The following is a 23,175-nucleotide window of genomic DNA, read 5'->3' as shown; positions in this document are numbered from 1 at the left end:
TATTTGATTTTGCATAGGGATTCTCATGTGTTTCCTGATTTAGTTGTCCTCGGTTTTGAAGTGATAGTCTAGAGGGAACGCAAGTAGTTAATACCACCTACTGCTAATTCTTAGCCTATTTTCTCAGAAAGAATAACGAGGCGCGAACCAGGGAACCGCACCTTTATAATACGGCACACTAACAAATGTTCCACCTAGTGTTTAACTACAGTTCTATTTGGTAATAACCTATATTATAATTATAGTTTAATCTTTACATTGATAACTTATTTAGGACACTTTTTTATAGCGAAAGTGTCAAGAGAAAATTTTAGGTTACCAAAATATTTTGTGCTATTACACTATGATTACTGTAATGTAAGATGACATAATGATTATTTGATTTTTTGGGGGGTGGAGGTAAATTTTAATGACAAATGAAATAAAATACTATAAATATTACCCCTTTTTTAATGGTTTGTTTAGTTTTTTTATTTTATATGGAACAGGAGCGCCTTCTACGCAAAAATAAAGTTCTTTTGACGTGGTAATTGACGTTTGCTAATGGTTGATATAAATGTTTAAACTAGAATTAGTGTAAAACTGTCGTTTTTCCTACGAAAAACTAACAAGGCATTAATGGCTTGATTTTTCCAACCTATGTAGTTTTAAGAAACAGCTTTTTCACGTACTGGTGAGAATATTCTAATTGGAAATGTCGACTGATAGTTATTTGTAAATCACATTATTAGTGAGATGGATATTCCGTTTACGTAGTGGAAACTCGGACAAAAAAAAACAAACTCGTGTTTTTTTTGCTGCGACCAACTTTCTGCCGTTAAAGATGCTTTGCATATAATAAGATTGTTACAAGTCTAGTCACGCAGCAGGCTTGTCTCACCCTCTTCCACTTCCCACCCCCTTCCAACCCTTTATTTAATTGATTCATTTGACAGGTGAATCACGTGGCGTTGTTTCCTTGGTGAAGTTTACAAAAGGCAATCACCACACGTGGTAAAGATAAGTCACGAGAAGTATCGGAATCCTCCCTTTATGAAAATAAGTGGCTCAGAAAACACTTATGGAACTCCCAAGAGAGGATCACGCCTAGTTTGCTATATGAAAACAACATAATAACTAAAAGTACGTTATCCTGAAAACCATGACAGTTCATCCGTTTGGATATACCTGAGGGAGGAAACAGTATATTGTAAGTTAATAAAATCGTCACGTTGGCATGCCAACTTAGAATTATCTAACCTTACAGTTGTTAATTGTTAGACGTAGTTGCCTTTACAAGTTGTTCGAAACGATCATCTATCTTATAATCGCGACAGAAAAGGTGATGTAGATTTGTTTGCACTATTGTGCAAATTTCTATATTATAAATAAAATGTATATTATAATACCTGTTTATATCGTATTACCTTACCTGTATTAGAACAAGATAGCTAACACCACGTGCGATCATTAACAGAATGTCTGTCATCGTTAACATTACAAATACTTAAAATCTAAAACCGATTGGTTTACTAAAATCACTCGTAGATTTTAGAGAAGTAAGAAAACGTTCAAAACTGTATAATAATATAAAGACGTAATTTTAGATGTCGAGAGATACATGTAGATCAAAAGATACATCTGAAACTCAAACAAGTTAATAACAGAAAATAATTTCATTTTCGTGCAACAATTTGAACTTTAGTAAAAAGTAGTACAAAACTTAAAGGTTAGTAAAACATTAATGCTATTTAGAAATTATTAGGAAGTTTTTATTATTTTTAACCTTGAAGTAACGATTACTAAGTACTCATTTTTAGTAATATTAAATCTTTGAAATCTCATAAGTTTTATAAAGATAATAAATTTGTGCAATTGTAACTTAAAATTAGCATATTAAAATCAGACCAAAGGAAAGAACACAAAAATTATGAATTTCACTCGAAAACTAAGTAGTTTTAGCGATTTAACAAAAGCATCAAGTATGTAAAACTCACCAAGAGGGAACAATAGTGACATATAATATGTAAACAGGAACGTATATCGAACAATAGTCACATTTAATATATAAATAAGAATGTATACCCAACAATAGTCACATTTAATATATAAATAAGAATGTATACCAAACAATAGTCGCATTTAATATATAAATAGGAATGTATACCGAACAATAGTCGCATTTAATATATAAATAGGAATGTATACCGAACAATAGTCGCATTTAATATATAAATAGGAATGTATACCGAACAATAGTCGCATTTAATATATAAATAGGAATGTATACCGAACAATAGTCGCATTTAATATATAAATAGGAATGCATACCGAACAATAGTCGCATTTAATATATAAATAGGAATGCATACCGAACAATAGTCGCATTTAATATATAAATAGGAACGTATACCGAACAATAGTCGCATTTAATATACAAATAGGAACGTATACCGAACAATAGTCGCATTTAATATACAAATAGGAACGTATACCGAACAATAGTCGCATTTAATATGTAAATAGGAATGCATACCGAACAACAGTCGCATTTAATATGTAAATAGGAATGCATACCGAACAACAGTCGCATTTAATATGTAAATAGGAATGCATACCGAACAACAGTCGCATTTAATATGTAAATAGGAATGTATACCGAACAATAGTCGCATTTAATATACAAATAGGAATGTATACCGAACAATAGTCGCATTTAATATACAAATAGGAATGTATACCGAACAATAGTCGCATTTAATATGTAAATAGGAATGTATACCGAACAACAGTCGCATTTAATATGTAAATAGGAATGCATACCGAACAACAGTCGCATTTAATATGTAAATAGGAATGCATACCGAACAACAGTCGCATTTAATAAATATAAATAGGAATGCATACCGAACAACAGTCGCATTTAATAAATATAAATAGGAATGCATACCGAACATTAGTCGCATTTAATATATAAATAGGAATGCATACCGAACAACAGTCGCATTTAATAAATATAAATAGGAATGCATACCGAACAACAGTCGCATTTAATATGTAAATAGGAATGCATACCGAACAACAGTCGCATTTAATATGTAAATAGGAATGCATACCGAACAACAGTCGCATTTAATATGTAAATAGGAATGCATACCGAACAACAGTCGCATTTAATATATAAATAGGAATGTATACCGAACAATAGTCGCATTTAATATATAAATAGGAATGTATACCGAACAATAGTCGCATTTAATAAATATAAATAGGAATGTATACCGAACATTAGTCGCATTTAATAAATATAAATAGGAATGCATACCGAACAACAGTCGCATTTAATAAATATAAATAGGAATGCATACCGAACAACAGTCGCATTTAATAAATATAAATAGGAATGCATACCGAACATTAGTCGCATTTAATAAATATAAATAGGAATGCATACCGAACAACAGTCGCATTTAATATGTAAATAGGAATGTATACCGAACATTAGTCGCATTTAATAAATATAAATAGGAATGTATACCGAACATTAGTCGCATTTAATAAATATAAATAGGAATGTATACCGAACATTAGTCGCATTTAATAAATATAAATAGGAATGTATACCGAACATTAGTCGCATTTAATAAATATAAATAGGAATGTATACCGAACATTAGTCGCATTTAATAAATATAAATAGGAATGCATACCGAACATTAGTCGCATTTAATAAATATAAATAGGAATGTATACCGAACATTAGTCGCATTTAATAAATATAAATAGGAATGTATACCGAACATTAGTCGCATTTAATAAATATAAATAGGAATGTATACCGAACATTAGTCGCATTTAATATATAAACAGGGACGTAAACCGAACATTAGTCGCATTTAATATATAAACAGGGACGTAAACCGAAAAATAGTCACATGTAACATACAAACAGGAACTTATACCGATCACTGATGGTGCTCTTTGTGACGTATAATTTCTGTAGCCCCCTCCTACAAAATTTAACATTTCTAATAATTTACAAGATAATATAATATTGTGTTATACATATGTTTTGGCCTGACATGGCCAGGTGGTTAAGGCGTTCGACTCGTAATCTGAAGGTCGCGGGTTCATATCTCCGTCACATCAAACATGCTCGCCCTTTCAGCTGTGGAGGCGTTATAATGTGACAGTCAATCCCACTATTCGTTGGTAAAAGAGTAGCCCAAAAGTTGGCGGTGGGTGGTGATGACTAGCTGCCTTCCCTCTAGTCTTACACTGCTAAATTAGGGAAGGCTAGCGCAGATAGCCCTCGAATAGCTTTGCGCAAAATTAAAAAACAAACATGTTTTAGCTTTGCATTATACATTAGGACCATACTCACTTATCAGTCAGTACCGATTTGTTAATCAGTGCCGACTTACCATCGCCTTCAATAGGCCAACCTGGAAAGTAATCATTCAAAACCACTCGTAACTTGTAAAAGAATGTTCTGTAGTTTAAACACAGATAAATACTCATTTTATCCTAGCGCTAGAGATAGCAATATTTGCATTACACATACATCAATGTTTATCATTTCACGAACACGTTTTCCGTTCCCTAGTGACTCAGTGGTAAGTAAGCCTATTGACTTATAACGCTAAACTGCAGGGTTAGATTCCCGTGGTGGACAGAGCGTTAAAACAAACACTTCTAAATTCATTTGATACCACACACTCAGCCTTAGGTCTCTCCTTACTGTGGAAATTTGTTGAGTGTGTTAAATCAAGTACTATTTGCTATCTTAAAACTAAGAATACAGATATGACTACCAATTTCTTATAAGCTGTTTTCTTAAGCTGCAGTGCATCATTCATCTTAATTAGTAAAAACTATGATCGGGTGGATATCAGGAAACAAGAGTAAATCGAACTGTAACTATATCAAACTTTCTTTTAAAATCTCGAGAATATTATTATCACTAAAAATACACGAAGAACTACTATCACTCCACTTTCTAACAGTTGGTCTCGAAAAAGTACGCTTTCACGAGCTGATGTCCCCGTTGAATACAAGAATACATAGGGAACACAGAAGTGACATAGGGATGAGTCAGATAATAACGCCGTCTACTTCATGTCACTCCCCAGAGAGCCCTAACGGTACATGTCAGATTGACGATAATCAATCTAGCAGTTATAAGCGTTCACACATAGACTTTTGTCAAATAACGGTTTAGTTAGAAAGTTTTACAAAAAAGAAGAAGAAAAGAGAACACCCTAATTGTCTGAGTATGAAAACCTGTTTTGTAAAATCAATGTTTTCAAAATGTCAAATGAATTTGTTTATTCTACACCTGAAGTGTGCTAATGGTTCTGTGTACTGCAATCGAACCATGTGTTTTAGCGGTAAGTCTGTTGAGTTACAACATATAGAATTATAAATAATGAACCTCGTTAAACAAAATATTGTCACCCCTTCATAAATTTACAAATAAAGGTGTCGATCTGTTTCTGATAACTTTAGGTAAAATATAAATGAATTTTAACATGTTTATAAGGATGTTTCACTCTAATATTTAATATACTTTAATAATTAGATTGAAGGATTCTAATTATATATAACATACAGCTTAACTATTAATATTTTACTTTGGAAAGTATTGCTAAATGAAGATTAATAGTATTCTAACGATTATTTTTAATCAGTTAGTAAAAAAATGATGTTAAACCCAGTCCACGTAACGATAACTAATTGATATATTTCTTCCACAAACGTTTAGTACTATCACGTTAATTGTAGGTTCAACTTTGGAAACAAATTTAAACAAACTCAAAACTATTGTAGGTCTAATACTTTAATAAAGGCTTTTTGGCCTGTTTAAATAAAGTCTCGGAAGCTAAGTCCACGTATAGTAAAGTGACTGTGGAAAGGTTTTTATGAGCTAGTTTGGTTTTGCTTTTATTCACAGAAGCTTGTTATAGTGAATAATCTTAAACATCCAACTGAACAAATTCAAAGTAGGAAGTAGTACCAAATGAAACACGAAAACTTTGAAATTGTAGTTGAAAATTGTGCCGATAAAGTATTAAGTTTTATGATATTGAGTACATGTGTCAACAACTCGATGTGAAAAGTTTTTTTTCTTTAATATGCGAGTTTTAGGAAATTTATTATAGCTGGTTGACGAAACATAATGACCTGTTGTCTTCTACGATGAATAATACAGGAGGTAAATCGAAACATTGTCGTCTCCTAGCAACCACGCAGTTAAAGTTCATAAAGTTTCAGAATGAACACAAAAACCCTGTTTAGATCATTCATAATTAAAACAAGTAATTCATATACCTGAAAACTGCTCAGCCTTACTAAAGTACACGCAGTTAGATTTGATTAGTATAAAGACAAGCGGTTTCAGGATATCTCGAGAAAAAGGCTTCCTCAATGGCACGTGACAAAAGAGCTTGTATTATGTTTAATTTGAATTTCGTAGTGTTTGAAAGAACGAGACAAGTCAGAGACAGATACGAGCTCTGTTTCAACCTCACGCCACTCACACACTTGAGTTGTCTCTTACATCTAAGGCCTGGCATGGCCGAGCGCGTAAGGCGTGCGACTCGTAATCCGAGGGTCGCGGGTTCGCGCCCGCATCGCACTCAACATGCTCGCCCTCCCAGCCGTGGGGTGTATAATGTTACGGTCAATCCCACTATTCGTTGGTACAAGAGTAGCCCAAGAGTTGGCGGTGGGTGGTGATGACTAGCTGCCTTCCCTCTGGTCTTACACTGCTAAATTAGGGATGGCTAGCACAGATAGCCCTCGAGTAGCTTTGTGCGAAATTCCAAAACAGACAAACTTACATCTAATGATAATATAAATGATTATTGAAATAAGCAGGTTAAATTTTGTTTCTTCAGGGTGCAACTATTCTGTAAAAGTAATGTAATTTCCTTGCAAATTTAAAGGTATTTCTCCTTTACAATGGCTTAAACCAAAGCATTCATGGCTGTTAGAACGGATGAAATATATTTTCGACATAAAATATGTACTAGTTAGAGAAAACAAAGCCAACCGGAAATGACGATTCAGTAGGATATAGAGGGCAGTGATATGCATGTAGTTATTCTGAAACATTCTCTCCGTTTCTTTTTTTTTTGTGACGTCGTAATCTGAATTCGATTATCAATATACATTCAACTAATATTGTATAATAATTCTTATGAACCGAAGTACAGTTAAAATAAAAAGTTACTGGATACACTAGGCTTGAGGAATGGTTCGAAAAACACGGCTTAACTTCATAATAACAATAAAGTCTACAATTCCATGTTGTAACACCGACACTTTCCTAAAATAACAATGAAGTCCACAATCATGTGTTATAAGATCACCGATAACGTCCTTAGTGTAGACTAAACTAGCAATGAAGTCCACAATCATGTGTTATAAGATCACCGATAACGTCCTTAGTGTAGACTAAACTAGCAATGAAGTCCACAATCATGTGTTATAAGATAACCGATAGCTTCCTTAGTGTAGACTAAACAACAATGAAGTCCACAATCATGTGTTATAAGATCACCGATAGCGTCCTTAGTGTAGACTAAACTAACAATTAAGTCCACAATCATGTGTTATAAGATCACCGATAGCGTCCTTAGTGTAGACTAAACTAGCAATGAAGTCCACAATCCTGTGTTATAAGATCACTGATACCTTCCTTAGTGTAGACTAAACTAACAATGAAGTCCACAATCATGTGTTATAAGATAACCGATAGCGTCCTTAGTGTAAACTAAACTAACAATGAAGTCCACAATCCTGTGTTATAAGATCACTGATAGCTTCCTTAGTGTAGACTAAACTAACAATGAAGTCCACAATTACATGTTATTACATCATTGACACCTTTCTCATAGGTTACTTAAAAAGTGTTGCGAAAAAAGAACACTTATCGTATGGTTAGCTTGCGATATTCTATTGGAACATCTGTTACTAACATTGCTGTTCGTTCGGAATTATCTTTAGAGATCCATCACGATCTGTGGAAAGTACTTTCAAAGTGTTTGTTATATCTTGGAATAATTTGATTTTTTCCTACGCAGAGGAATGATATTCTAACACACCGTGGGCCAAGGCAGAAGTATTATGCTGTCTGTATTTAACAGTATTCTGATTTTGTAATTAACGTTGCAGGAAAACACGTGTTGTTCCCCATAATATGTGGCTCTATACGTACTCTTAAAAATGCAGTTTGTATCACCGGTACGTTTTCTAAGGGGCCTTAGGCTTCCTGGAAAGGTCGCCTGTTCTAACCACTAGCATCAGTAGCGTGTTGTGTATCAGTCAGTCGTTATACACTAAAATGACGTCACATAAGGGACGCTTAAGGTTGTAATTTGTACTGTCGTGACGTCAATAAAACCTGTTCATGCCATGAACCACGAGAAGAATTATGCACTCTGTGGGCTACAACACAGCATGACATTTCAACTTCAAAAGCAAGAAAAAAATATTGGTTACACTAATTTACGTTTTATTTACTCTTGAAACAGAACCTATTCGGAAACCCTGAGGAAATACACTTAGTCTTTAGGATGAGCTAATGTCTTAACTTGTTTGAAAATAGTACGAATATTTCCACTGTTTAAATGTTGTTTGACTTGTTTCTCTAATATAAGAAAAAACGGTAGTAGTGACTGGATCCAGTTTATCATAAGAACCAGGTTTATCTTAGATTCGTTTTAAAGATAATTTTTCCAGTTTGCTTGTTTTTGAATTTCACGGAAAGCTACATGAGGACTATCTGCGGTAGCCGTTTCTAATTTAACAGTGTAAGACCAGAGGGAAAGCAGCCAGTCATCACCACCCACCGCCAACTCTTAGGCTACTCTTTTACTCGGCACTCGACTCGTACTCCGAGGATCGCGGGTTCGAATCCCCGTTACACCAAACATGCTCGCCCTTTCAGCCGTGGGGGCGTTATAATGTCACGGTCAATCCCACTATTCGCTGGTAAAAGAGTAGCCCAAGAGTTGGCTGTGGGCGGTGATGATTATCTGTCTTCCCCTAGTCTTACACTGCTAAATTAGGGACGGCTAGCGCAGATAGCCCTCGTGTAGCTTTGTTCGAAATTCAAAACAAACCAAACCTTCGTGATTCTTTATAAAACGTAACTTTAATTTTGGTAAATCAAACTCAAAGTATTTGAAAAATGCATGCAATCATTATATATATACATAACAGTACAGAAAATTACAACATGAAATGGGGCAAGCATGTTTATGCACAAATAGAGCTTACTATTTGGGATAAAGTCACTATGTGAACACGTATTGAAGGTTTACAGTTTTAATAATTTCTTGTATCTTTTTAATATCTTGCAGCTTTTCAGCTTGAGCAAGTTTCATTTTTTCTATCAATATCTGTCTCTTTATATAGTGACAATTTTCACTTGAAAGCTGTTCAGACTTTGATGAACTAGATATAAGAAATTCCAGAAACAACTTTAACAAATATTTTAAATCCAAGAAACTATAACGATAACAAAAGCTATTTTGTTTCAACAGTGCATATAAAAATGTTCAAATTTAGATATGAACATTAACATTAATTGTAATAAAATACAAAAACGTAATTCATTTAAAGCATATAGATAAAGTTTGTTTTTTGGAATTTCGCACAAAGCTACTCGAGGGCTATCTGTGCTAGCCGTCCGTAATTTAGCAGTGTAAGACTAGAGGGAAGGCAGCTAGTCATCACCACCCACCGCCAACTCTTGGGCTACTCTTTTACCAACGAATAGTGGGATTGACCGTCACATTATACACTCCCACGGCTGGGAGGGCGAGCATGTTTAGCGCAACGCGGGCGCGAACTCGCGACCCTCGGATTACGAGTCGCACGCCTTACGCGCTTGGCCATGCCAGGCCTTATAGATAAAGAATACAACAAGAGTAATTCACGGTTTTGAAAGTCATAATTCACTATGTTACTTCCTACAATTGTTCAGGCAGAGGTAAGTATTTTGAATAGCATAAGTAAACAGAAAATTAGAATCGTATTTGTGTTATCTGACAGTATTAAACAAGCATCATATGTTTTTAATATTTCTAAATGACTACAGAATACCCAAATTTTGGTCGGTTCTCTACTGACGTTCCATGTCTGTTAATGTTGATATAAATGCAATGTTTATTTTTTTGTTTTTGTTTTTAAAGGGAGAGCAATGATAGATTACATTGTTTGCTTTTTGACAACTGTCCTTCAACTCCTTATGCTTTTGTGTGTTATTTTCAGTTGGGTCTTTTCAATATTCAGTTGTAGTTGTCTTGGCGTTCTCCCAGTGCTCATCGCTTCTACCTTGCTCTTGTCGATTTTCATATTATATATCCTGCATTGCTTTTAGTTTACTGAGACGGTCTTGGAATGTTTTTGATTCTTTGCCGAATACGGCCTGATAGTTTCCATTTAAATAAATTCCGTTTATATATATTTGTTTTCCTCTGAGTACTCAAAAATACACTGTTCGCTTACTGGACCTGTCACAGGTTTGACTGTACGACAGGAATAAACACCTTTTATACCTTTCTATCGCTAAGCCAAAACAAAAACGCCTCATTGGTCACGTGGCAAAGCCATCTTTGGTATTTAGGCTCGAAATATAAAATATCATCTTTAAAATTCTTACAATTTAATACACCTAAATCTATGAAGAATTATCTCATTGCCATCTAACTTGTTGTAAAACAAATGTAGTTTGTCCTTGATACAGTTGAAAAAATCTTCCGATTAATTTATTTTTAATTTGTGCCATGGAAAACTCGGTAATAGTTAAATGATTCAATGTAATTAATTAAGTTAATACTGAAATAAAATAAGATTACTAAATTATTTAACGTGATTTACAGACATCATTATGTAATTATATAATATCATTACCTGAAGAGCAAAATAACCTTCTGTATTCACAAAATAGAATCTTTTTAATTACAATGCCATGAAAGATTCAAATTTATTAGTGTAAAATAAATTACATTATGTATTGCATTATTGTTATAAATATATAATACATAATGACAGTCTATATAAATACAAATTTATAACTTAGAATCTAATCTTATTAAAATATTGGACCTGACCTGTTAGTTGCATTTATTAAAAAATTCTAGTTGACTGGTTCTTTCATAACACTTCCGAGGAGATATCTGAGGTAGACATCTTTATTTATTTTCATATTAAATTTGAGTCTGCAGTCACTAAAACTTTTCATTTTAATCCTCGATTGTTTAAAGCTTTCCAAAAACAAAAGTATTCTATTTCATAAAGAGTTTATTAGATAATTCTGACAGACGTAAAGGAGGGTAGATAATTTTGTTCTTTGAAATGTATAGCCTAACACTATTTAATGGTTCATTAAATCATTTTCGTAATAGAATGTTGTATACGTTATATTAAGACGACTGTGAATATGCAACTCAGCAAGTCATGTGACTACCGCATCCAATAGAAAGTCGCAACGGAAGGGAATGTATCATAAATATATTTTTATATTATTTGCGTTTCTTAAAGAGTGCGTTGCCAGCGACAATTCACCCCCTTTAGAAAGGTGTGTAATAGTTCTTTCTTTTTTTTTTTTTTTTACACTCATGTAATAAATTGGTGCTCAGATCAGGAACATATAATTTCGAAGATGAGGGTATATCTTGTTCTTAATAATATTGAAAAACAAAGAAGGATGGATCAAGTTGTGTAACTGCGATCATCCATACAAAGACTTGCAACGGTTCCTACTCTGGAGTAAGCAGAGTGTAGAATCTTGTAACCCACGAACACAAAAACCAGTATCAGAAACCATTCATGCCACAGTAAATAATACTGTCGTTATCCCATACTAGATTGAAAATTGCGGGGTAGATAGATTTGTTTTCTACATGACACCTTTAAGATGGTTCCTTATGCAATAGAAATTACATTGCAGGGCTATATTGTTCAGATGCTCGTTCGTCGAACAGAGTGAGACTCCGAAATGACTGTAATCGCACCACTCAAAAATATTAATAAGTACTAACAACCGCTGTTGTTTTCTGAGCATAAAATTGCACACTGGGATGTATGCGATATCCTCACGGTGAGAAATTGAACTCTGGATCTCAGCGTTGTAACTCCGTAAACTAACCACTGACCCACTAGAGAACATATTAATGAATTAATTTCTAGGAAAAGTTGTATAGAATACGATTCATAGTTAAGATGCACAGAGTAATTGTACTGGAATGCCCATCTCTCCCTGATTTGTGTGTGCGCGCGCGCGTTATTAGATTATATTTTTAGTTTTTGTTTTTTAGTGATTCCTTTTAATGTGGAAAACACCTAGCTTTCAAACTAGTTATTAATTTAGAGCGTTTGTTTTTATATTATATATAGCAATTATTGGAAAATTAATAGTAACAAGATATACCACAAATTACCACACAAATGATGATTTGTGATTTTAATTATCGTTTGCCTTTCTGGGCTGGAAACTATACTGTCCACTCTACCTTAAACAAGCATGTTCCTTCCTGCTCCACGCCCATCTATCGACAGCTAGAACGATGAAATAGTGGATGAACAAGAGCCGCCCACTAGTTACACAAACTTTGAGCTACCAGATACATCGGAGATTACTTTTGATCCTTTTTGTCTAAAATAAATGCCCCAAGCAGTGGCACAGCGGAATGTCTGCTGGCTTACAAAGCAGGAAACCAGATTTCGATAACCGTGATGAGCAGAGCAGATAGTCCATTGTGTAGCCATGTGTCTAATTTAAAACAAACAAAGTAAAAGAAATAAAAAACAACCAGTATTGCTAGTTTTATAGAATACGAATTATTCGTTTATCTGGAATTAGTTTAATTATTTTAAGATTACTCATTGGTACGTTAATAAATAATAATTAACTTATTTGACTAAATTGTTATTCAAATAAAACAACACGTTTTGGTTTCTCGTGTGAGAATAAGAACCTAATACTTTCATTATCATTTATAGTTGAAATAAATTTAAATAATTAAATTTCCTCTGTAAAGTTTAAACTAATTTAATTGTTGTGTGAATACAGTAAGATTTTTTTCCGATTCCTTGAAGGTCTTTCAAAATTTACTTACTCTCTTGTCGTGGTATGTATTCGGCTGTGTTGAGAAAAAGTTGTTTTTTTTTTTTGTTTAGAATTTCGCGCAAAGCTGCTCGAGGGCTATCTGCGCTAGCCGTCCCTAATTTAGCAGTGTAAGACCACAGGGAAGGCAGCTAGTCATCACCACCCACCGCCAACTCTTGGGCTACTCTTTTACCAACGAATAGTGGGATTGACCGTCACATTATAACGCCCTCACGGCTAAAGGGGCGAGCATGTTTTGGTGTGATCGGGATTCGAACCCGCGATCCTCGGATTACGAGTCGAACACCTTAACACACTTTGCCATGCCGGGCCTATGAGAAAAAGTCAAGTACGATTTAGACATTTTCATTCCTTCTTTACGGTTATGGATGTTTACTGTCAAATACTATATTAATATTAAGAGATTAGAACATATTTTTATACATTGAGCTTTTTTCCCACTTTTCAGGCCATCTCAAATGCAATACCCATATCGGCACTGGGATTTAGATCTTTATAAACCTATGAAGCCTAGGTTTGCCTGGAGTTCTTCCTTCCTGTGCTTTTGTTAGTTTACCACTAAATAATCTTTTAGTTTGTAACATGGGGACCAAAGGTTATGCTATTACATTTACTCATGCCTCTTTCAAGATCATGTCCATGTATGGTAAACAAGAAAATATTCGATACGATGAATGCACTTTTCTTCGTTCGTTATTGCGTAAAAGTCACACCCACTACAAATAGCTATAATTGCGTTTCACATATATATTTTTTCATTAGTTTAATTACTGCGAGAACATTGTACATGAAATACCCTTGTCAATGCTCTCTAAGTTAAATAAACTGAGGATGGATATAGGCTTAGCTAAAGGTGGCCTTAATTTATATTTTATTTTTAATAGAGAAATTAATTGGTTAAAGGTGCCGAAGGCTGATTTTCTCATGTATGTAAAAAACGATAAAATTCACAAAATAGGTAATTTTTATGCCACTTTTTGAAATGTAATTCATAGAACTACACAAGGGTCTGTCAGGCAATGTTTGTATGTTTGAGTAGAAAGGCTGACGATATAGACCTTGGCATGTGGCAGGTTGCTGTTAATATTGCGTTCTTTATTGTTTGTAGCTTTTACACGAATGTGTTTAGTGTAGTCCAAGCTGAGAATGCGTATTATGTAGCTGGACGGATTATGTTTTTGTATACTTTGAGTATATCTTCGGCGGATGTTCCATGATTTTTGGTTGTTAGACACCTTATGTAGTTTGAACATTGCCAAACCTTTGCCTTTATGTTATTAATATGTTTAAGTCACGTTAATTTCTTATCGTAGGTCAGTCCGAGGAATTTATTTGATGTTGTCATTTGAACGAGGGTATCCTTCTTGCAAAGTTCAAGGAATATTTTTTTTTAGTTTTGTAAATAATATCAATTAGTTTTAGAAACCTTTGGTTTGATGCGGTATCTTTGACAGAATTTTACTATTCTATTCAACTGTGGTTGTAGACTGGTGGCAGCTGATTCTGGGATCGGTTCACTCTTCCAAATGGAAACATCGTTTGCAAATTGCGATGCATATCCATAATTTGGGTCGTCTAGAGACATATAATTAACATATATAATTAATAAAATAGAGCTAACTACCCATCCTTGAGAGGCACTTGCTTCAGGAGAGAAATACTCCTAGTAGGTTCTCTCTACATTAATTCAACATTTTGCATTTTCCAGAAAATTGTATAACCATCAAATAATGCCCGTCAGTTCTAAACTTTTGAGCCTGAGAACATTACAGAATTGCAGAACACGAGACAGTGTATTCTATTTTATCGAAGCTTATTACGATGGATTTAGTTAATCTAACTAGGCAATCTGTTATTTGTCTGAATTTTCTGAATCGGTTTTGTATTACCGGTAAGTTCGATGTGACTTCTCGATAAGTAGAGAGACTGTTACTCATTATTCGTTCTAGAATTTTTGGTAAGCAGCTGATCAGGTTGGTCATACGGTAACTACTCGGTCTGTTAATTGACTTTCGCTCGTTAAAGAACATTAATCCATTTGCTTACTTCCAATTGGAGTGTATCCAGAACTTAACTACAAGTTGAGAAGATTCAATGAGTGGCCAAATAGTCTCTGAGTACATATTTTTTGGATTACGGCTTAGCTATTGTCTGTCCCGGAGATTTGTTTGTTGTAACGTTTATATATTTTATCGCTTTTGCTTTTGTTATCTAGCGAGGTGTGTGGTCGTCTTCTGTGCCCTGTACATTTGTTGGGAAGAAAGGGTTATATATACATATCTAAGTTTTGTGCTGTGTGTTCGTTAAATTGGGTGCAGAAGTATATGTTCACGTCTGCATCTGTTTATATTTTAAACGTGTTTTGCAGGTATTGTTTGAATGTTTCCACTTTATTTTTGTTTGAATGTGCTGGTGTGTTGTTTATTGCAAGTACTGAATATCTTCGTGTTGTGTTTTCCACTGTTTCTGAACTGTTTTAGGTGTGTTTATATTGTTTCCATAATTCTTTTCTAAGTTGTTTTACCTCTGTTTTTACTTAGTTTCCGAGGGTGTTGATTCTGGTTTTGCTTGTCGGATCTCTGTTTTCCGTTTATTCTCGGAGTAGTTTTCCTTGTTTTTTAATCATGTTACTCATCGTTTTTTTTTAACTGGGAGTTATGTATGCTTCATTGTGATCGATTATGTTTAGGTATCGAATTACGTGCTGCCACGTGTAGTCACTAAGTGATCCTTTGACAACATGCTTCTTTTTGAAATGTATTCGTAGCATTGTTTGTTTGTTTTGGAATTTCGCACAAAGCTACTCGAGGGCTATCTGTGCTAGCCGTCCCTAATTTAGCAGTGTAAGACTAGAGGGAAGGCAGCTAGTCATCACCACCCACCGCCAACTCTTGGGCTACTCTTTTACCAACGAATAGTGGGATTGACCAAAACATTATACACCCCCACGGTTGGGAGGGCGAGCATGTTTAGCGCGATGCGGGCGCGAACCCGCGACCCTCGGATTACGAGTCGCACGCCTTACGCGCTTGGCCATGCCAGGCCACCGTATTCGTAGCAAGTTACTTTTTTGTAGTTTCAATTTTCTGTTTCAATCTGTTCGTTTCAACGGAGTGAGTTTGAGATTGAAGGCACGTGATTTCTATGTCATATTCAACGTTGAAGGAGGTACATTTACGGCTCATGATATTAGAGCGTATATATGAATGTAATATTTCGCTGGACTTATATTATCCGAATGATGTATGCGTCTGGAACTTCTCGTTGAAAATAACTATATCTGAATTGTTTAGGAAGTGTAGTAACTGTCTTTCATTTTGGTTCGTTTCTCTTCATCCAAAGAAACGGTGCTTACTGTTAAAGATCCCACCCCCCGACTATACCGTTTGTATTATGTTCATATATATTGGTAAACAATTCGTAGGTAATACATTTGTTTGGTGAGCATTATATTACTTGCTACCGTTATATTTTTTTCTTCTGGATATGTATCTATTGCTATAATCTATTCACAGTATATTAATTTAAATCATTTATTGATAAACTATGTTTGTATAATAGGATTATTCCCGTACAACATGTTCCCTCTTTATCCTATTCATATATGAATATCCTGATATTCTAAGTCTATTAGTGTTATAGAACATTATTTCAGCAAAGAACAACAAAACTGGGTTTGTTTCTTTGATAATGCTTTAAATATTATGTTTCTTGAAAGCACGAGCTTCTTGAACTATGAACTTGACACGAGAAAGTGCTCCAAAATGTATATGATTAGTTCAGGAATTTTTTATTTTTTTTTTAATTTCGCGCAAAGCTACACGAAAGCTATCTGCGCCAGCCATCCTTAATTTAGCAGTGTAAGACTACAGAGAAGACAGCTAATCATCACCACCCATCGCTAATTCTTGGGTTACTCTTTTACCAACGAAAAGTGGGATTGATCGTCACATTATAACGCCCCCACGGCTGTACTGTCACGATCAATCCCACTATTCGTTGGTAAAAGAACAGCCAAATGGTTAGAGGTGGATAGTGATGACTCTCTAGTCTTACACTGCTAAATTAGGTATGGCTAGCGCAGCTTTGGGCGAAATTCAAAATCAAACAAATTATACAAGATCAATTTTCTGTAATATAATACTCAGATGCGTCCGTAGCGTATCTCAAAAATATAATGAAACATAGACCATTTCTAAAATAACTTAAATGGTCACTTAGTTGAATATCATAATTTCAAATTAACTTTCTTACGAAAAAAATGTTAACGCCTTTTTTTATTAAAGGATGAAATTCTCAGATATTAATTTTTATGGTATATTTGTAAACTTGTTTGTTCATTCATTCCCAAACTTCTCCTTCAGTGTGAAAACTAGCAGAATCAAACTTAGCAGGTTGATTTGAAGTTGTCTAGGGTAAGGATGTTTTTATTTATATGGAAGGATGAAAGGTCCCATGAAGGTCACTCATCATGATCATGTCTAGGATTACTTTTTTCTGCATCAAATTTCGTGTTCGTGCCTCCCCCTCCACCCGAAAGCTGGTGTGCCATATTTGAAATTGTGTTCATGCCTTCTGTCACGTGCTACTTGGGGCTAAATGCAGCACACGTACTTAAGTACTACTGGCGAGTATCTTGGGGTAGCTGGAGAAGTACCTGGGGATAATGAAGGAACGGTCCTCTGTGAATCCTGAAGGGACTTTAATGCTGGCAACTTACAGGGAGCAGCACTTTATGTTATTTACAGACTGGTTAAGTACCGATCCACTAATACCTTTTCTAACAGCTCATCTTAAGAACTCACTATTAGTGTTGTTGAAAATAAGAAATCAATATATTTAATTTGTCCTTTCTTTTGTTTGTTGTCAAGCGTAAAGCTAAGGGATATATTGTGCCAACCGCAGGGATAGAAAGTCGATGATTACTGTTATAAGTCTTGAAACGTACGGCTGAGACATCAAGAGTTAAAAAGTGGATTTGGAGGATTTAGCTTATAGTGATGTGTACATGTAGATGTCGACTTCCTTTAAAGCTTTTCGTCTATAATAACAGCTTATATAGTTCAAAGTATTATAATAATGATTTTAAAATCAGGTCTTGTTTTCCGAAAAGGTAACACATTAACCATTAAAATTTTAGCAGACTATTTTTTTTTCGTTGGTGTTAGTTTCTTTGTTTCTAAAGTTATCTACCTTCTATGATTTGGTTATAATGTAATAAAGAAATGCAAAAACAAGAATATAGTAGAGAACAAATTAGATTTAGTATTGTTTGCTTTTCCGTGATACCATGATTTGGTAAATATGTGGGTGTGGATATATATATATATATATATATATATATATATATGTATGTAAAATGATTATTCTATTACTTTCTGATGGAGCTAATTCAATTGAAGATCTCAGAACTAGCTGCAAAATAATATTTACTATCTGAGTGGTTAGATTGTTTAGACATGTTTACTTAATACAAAGGACTGTACTGATAGTCGTGCATGTGAACTCAGTTGTTCAATAGCTATTTTACATCATATCCAAAATCAACATAGGTGAAAAATTGCAGTTTTTAGAAGGATTACAAGATTGATTTAAAAAAAAAACAACAACCATCAAGACAACACGAATCCTTTCAGTTTTTTTCTATATAACAACGTGCATTATAGGGATATTTCAGTTTTACCGTAAAGCGATCGATTTCCTTCTCTTGTTTCGCACAAAAACCAAGACGTCAGATGTAAGATGGCCGTCTCTTCACGTGTTTTGTTCATACAACTTTTCTTGAATAAACCTTCTCCTTCGAAAAGAAAGACCAGCAACGTAAATCTTTACGTCTTACGTTGTGCGTAGTACTTACGTCAATTAAGGATTTATGCATTGAGCAGTGTTTTAAAGTTTAGACCATATTTATCGAGCGCATGCTCAGTAACTTCACCTTGAACAGTGATAGAAAGATGTAAACTACAGGGAAATAAATACCTTTCATATATATACATTATATCTGTTAGTAGCTACAAAGTCCTTAGTGACCACCAATAATGATTATTGATAATAGGTAAGGAACGATAGGTACTTAAAGCGTCCATCTTTCTCTAAACACGCCAATGAAAATCACTATTTTTTTTTTATCTTGTCCAGTTTTTGATCCTTAGATATATTGTTGATTTCCCTCCGAAGAAAACTGTAATTTTATTTTCCATTACTTTTAGCTTTATATATTTATTGTTTTTTTTTTTTTCGTTTTTCAGCCATTCATATCCAGTTAACTAATTCGGTAGAAAGTTCTTAAGATTCGATTTTCGTGCCAAGACGACTTCCATTTCATACTGAGATGACACTGACTTAATTATTAATAAAACATGCACGTACATGTCAATAAATCCATGCAATGAATATACATGCAACATCAATTAGTTTTAACATGTATGCCCCTTGTCTTATTGTTGTGATACGCGAAAAGATTAAGTAGAACTGGTCAGAGCATAACCCTCCCAGTTTTACTATGTGTACTAAATTACAAGAAAGAACGTTACAATCTATTAAGGGCATGGAGAGAGTGGTTATGAAAAAGCTGTTTATAGTAAAGACAAGAAAATGTAAAACGAGTGAATTATCCTCTGAGAATGAAGTTCGCTTCTTCTTTGTGGGTATTTGGGTATGTTGAATTTTTGAAACCCAGGAGGTCGGGTGCACAAGACTTCTTCCTCCATCCCTAACTTACATGTCGGCTACTTTTCAGGGTAATGTTCATGTATTGTCTTGAGTTGCCCCTTTAATTAATTAATTTTTTTTATTTTATTTTTAAAATCTACCTATATATACAGGGTGTTCGAAAACTCACTGTGCACCTATATATTTATTAACAGACATGTTTCAATATAGAACACAGGAGGTAAATATGAATGACAATTATAAACAATGTTGAAAGTGACCCCCGTTGGCATCAATACAGGCCTGGATTCTTCTTATTTTGTTTCTGAACGCCACTATCAGTTGCTGGCTTGAAATAAACTGAATAAAATATGATTATAAAACTGCACAGTGACTTTCCGAACACCCTGTATATTTAACGGGAGAAAGAAATAAAAAGGAAAAGAGAAAGACTGAAAATAATAACAAAAATGTAAAAAATGAAGTTAAATAGTTTGGTTTAGGTTGTTTTGGATTTCCGCAAAGCTACACGAGATCCATCTGTGCTAGCCGTCCCTAATGTAATGCGGTGTAAGACCAGAGGAAGGCAGCTAGTTATCACCATCCACCGTCAACTCTTGGGCTACTCTTTCACTAACGAATAGTGGAATTGACCGTCACATTTTAACGCTCCCACGGATGAGTGAACATATTTAGCATAAATAAGTAAAATATAGGTCTGTAAGTTTTTGATGAATGTATCGTTTCTTAAAAGATCGTCAAAGATGCACTACTATCATATGATATTCCATAGAAAGCTGCTTGCGAAATTCTACACCTTGTAATGGTGGTATAGAAGGAAATACCCACGACAACTGTGATTGCCTACGTTGTGCCTTGGAATACGTTATTTCTTAAAATTGCTTGAATCAGCTTTAATCAATAGTGTATCACATTCTATTTAGGTTAAATGTAATAACCAGTGAACAGATCAACTAAAAGTGGCTTTCCTATAAGAATGTATATATTCAATACGGAGTATAATATTGGATATTACTCGTCTAAAAAGTTCTAATTAAAACTAAGTTATTTTATAACCATTCAACATGATTGTTCATTTACAACTACAAATATGTAGTTTTGTCATTTTCGCCTGATAAAGGTTAATCACATTTCATAAAAACGATATACCTGTGCTGATGAAGTGGTGTATCACCACCCACACAAGCTGTGAACGACAGGCGGCGGGTTTCAGATGAACATATTCAATTCACGGTAGATTCCCAATCATTAAGCAGTGTAAGTACTTATGGTCTCAAAAGTATTTCACGGCAATATTCGAGCAAGGATATTCGTATAGCAATATTGTTAAACGATGCATAACTAAAGTGAGGTTTCAGTTTTCTCCGTGTAAGAGGTAAATTTTGTACAGCAGAGCGTTTAGGATACCAAGGGTTTCGAAACGACATCCTAAGCCAATTCAAAGTAATACCCTAATCTGCAAAAAGAGAACTACGTTTACAAATGATAATCCTTTGTCTCGAAAGCCACTGCGGTGAAGGTTGGCATATCTCTTGATACCATTCACAAGACCAGAGGGGATCTTAGTATAGTGCATACTTCCACCATTCATCTCTTATCATATTCGGCCCTAAAGAAAAATCGAAAATATGGCCGTCGTTATCAATCGACACAGACCATCTTTGGGAAGACAGTGACGAATAATACATTACATGTTTCCACCAAATGTCATCAAACTACGACTTATTGTTTTTGATTGAGTTATATAGCAAAAACTAAAATATATGTTTCCCTATTAGAGATGAGAATTTTTTATATTTTAGTTACGTTGCTGAGACCTTGAACTTTGACCATGACCATTAATAAAATAAGCGCTTCTAAGTTGTTCATAGACGAAAGAATATTAACTTTCTTCTAAATCGATTCAGCCGTTGTTTTGTTTAGAAATCTTGCTGACAAAGATGAACACACCTACACACGAACAGAGATGAAAACAAACCTCCGTCACACCTACACACAAACAGGGCTGAAAACAAACCTCCGTCACACCTACACACGAACAGGGGTGAAAACAAACCTCCGTCACACCTACACACGAACAGGGGTGAAAACAAACCTCCGTCACACCTACACACGAAGAGGGGTGGAAAACAAACCTCCGTAACACCTGCGCACGAACAAGGGTGAAAACAAACCACCGTCACACCTACACACGAACAGGGGTGAAAACAAACCTCCGTCACACCTACACACGAACAGGGGTGAAGAAAAACCTCAGTCAGACCTACGCACGAACAAGGGTGAAAAACCCTCCGTCACACCTAAAAACAAACAGGGGTGAAAAACAAACCTCCGTCACACCTACACACGAAGAGGGGTGAAAACAAACCTCCGTCACACTTACACAGGAACAGGGGTGAAAACAAACCTCCGTCACACTTACACAGGAACAGGGGTGAAAACAAACCTACATCACACCTGCACACGAACAGCGTGGAAAACAAGCCTTCGTCACACCTACACACGAACAGAGGTGAAAACAAACCTCCGTCACACCTACACACAAGTAGGGGTGAAAACAAACCTCCGTCACACCTACACAAACTGGGGTGAAAACAAACCTCCATCACACCTACACAAACTGGGTTGAAAACAAAGCTCCGTCACACCTACACACAAATAGGGGTGAAAACAAAGCTCCATCACACCTACACACAAATAGGGGTGAAACATACCTCCGTCACACCTACACACGAACAGGGGTGAAAACAAACCTCCGTCACACCTACACACAAATAGGGGTGAAACATACCTCCGTCACACCCACACACAAATAGGGATGAAAACAAACCTCCGTCACACCTACACACAAACAGGGATGAAAACAAACCTCCGTCACACCTACACACAAATAGGGTGGAAAACAAACATCCGTCACACCTACACACAAACAGAGTGGAAAACAAACCTCCGTCACACCTACAAACAAACAGGGTGGAAAACAAACCTCCGTCACACCTGCACACAAACAGGGGTGAAAACAAACCTCCGTCACACCTGCACACGAACACGGATGAAAAAAACCTCCGTCACACCTACACACAAACAGGGGTGAAAACAAACCTCCGTCACACCTACACACGAATAGGGGTAAAAACAAACCTCCGTCACACCTACACACAAATAGGGGTGAAAACAAACCTCCGTCACACCTACACACAAACAGGGGTGAAAACAAACCTCCGTCACACCTACACACAAATAGGGTGGAAAACAAACCTCCGTCACCCCTACACACGAAGAGGGTGGAAAACAAACCTCCGTCACACCTACACACGAACAGGGGTGAAAACAAACCTCCGTCACACCTACACACGAACAGGGGTGAAAACAAACCTCCGTCA

At 35.3% G+C, this 23,175-nt stretch overlaps 1 long non-coding RNA gene across 2 annotated transcripts in view; it reads left to right on the top strand.

Moving 5' to 3' along the window:
* The first annotated feature begins 1,016 nt into the window (after positions 1-1,016).
* The window catches only part of LOC143229660 (uncharacterized), a 39,698-nt gene continuing 17,539 nt past the window's right edge, over positions 1,017-23,175 (top strand). For both annotated transcript variants that reach the window (XR_013015988.1, XR_013015987.1), the window contains exon 1: positions 1,017-1,189. This is a non-coding gene — a long non-coding RNA (uncharacterized LOC143229660). The remainder of the gene's footprint in view (positions 1,190-23,175) is intronic.

This window comes from Tachypleus tridentatus, chromosome 10 (assembly GCF_004210375.1).
Source record: "Tachypleus tridentatus isolate NWPU-2018 chromosome 10, ASM421037v1, whole genome shotgun sequence".
Classification (NCBI taxonomy): Eukaryota; Metazoa; Arthropoda; class Merostomata; order Xiphosura; family Limulidae; genus Tachypleus; species Tachypleus tridentatus.
Note: the sequence above shows the minus strand (reverse complement) of the source record. Positions and strands in the feature narration are given on the sequence as shown.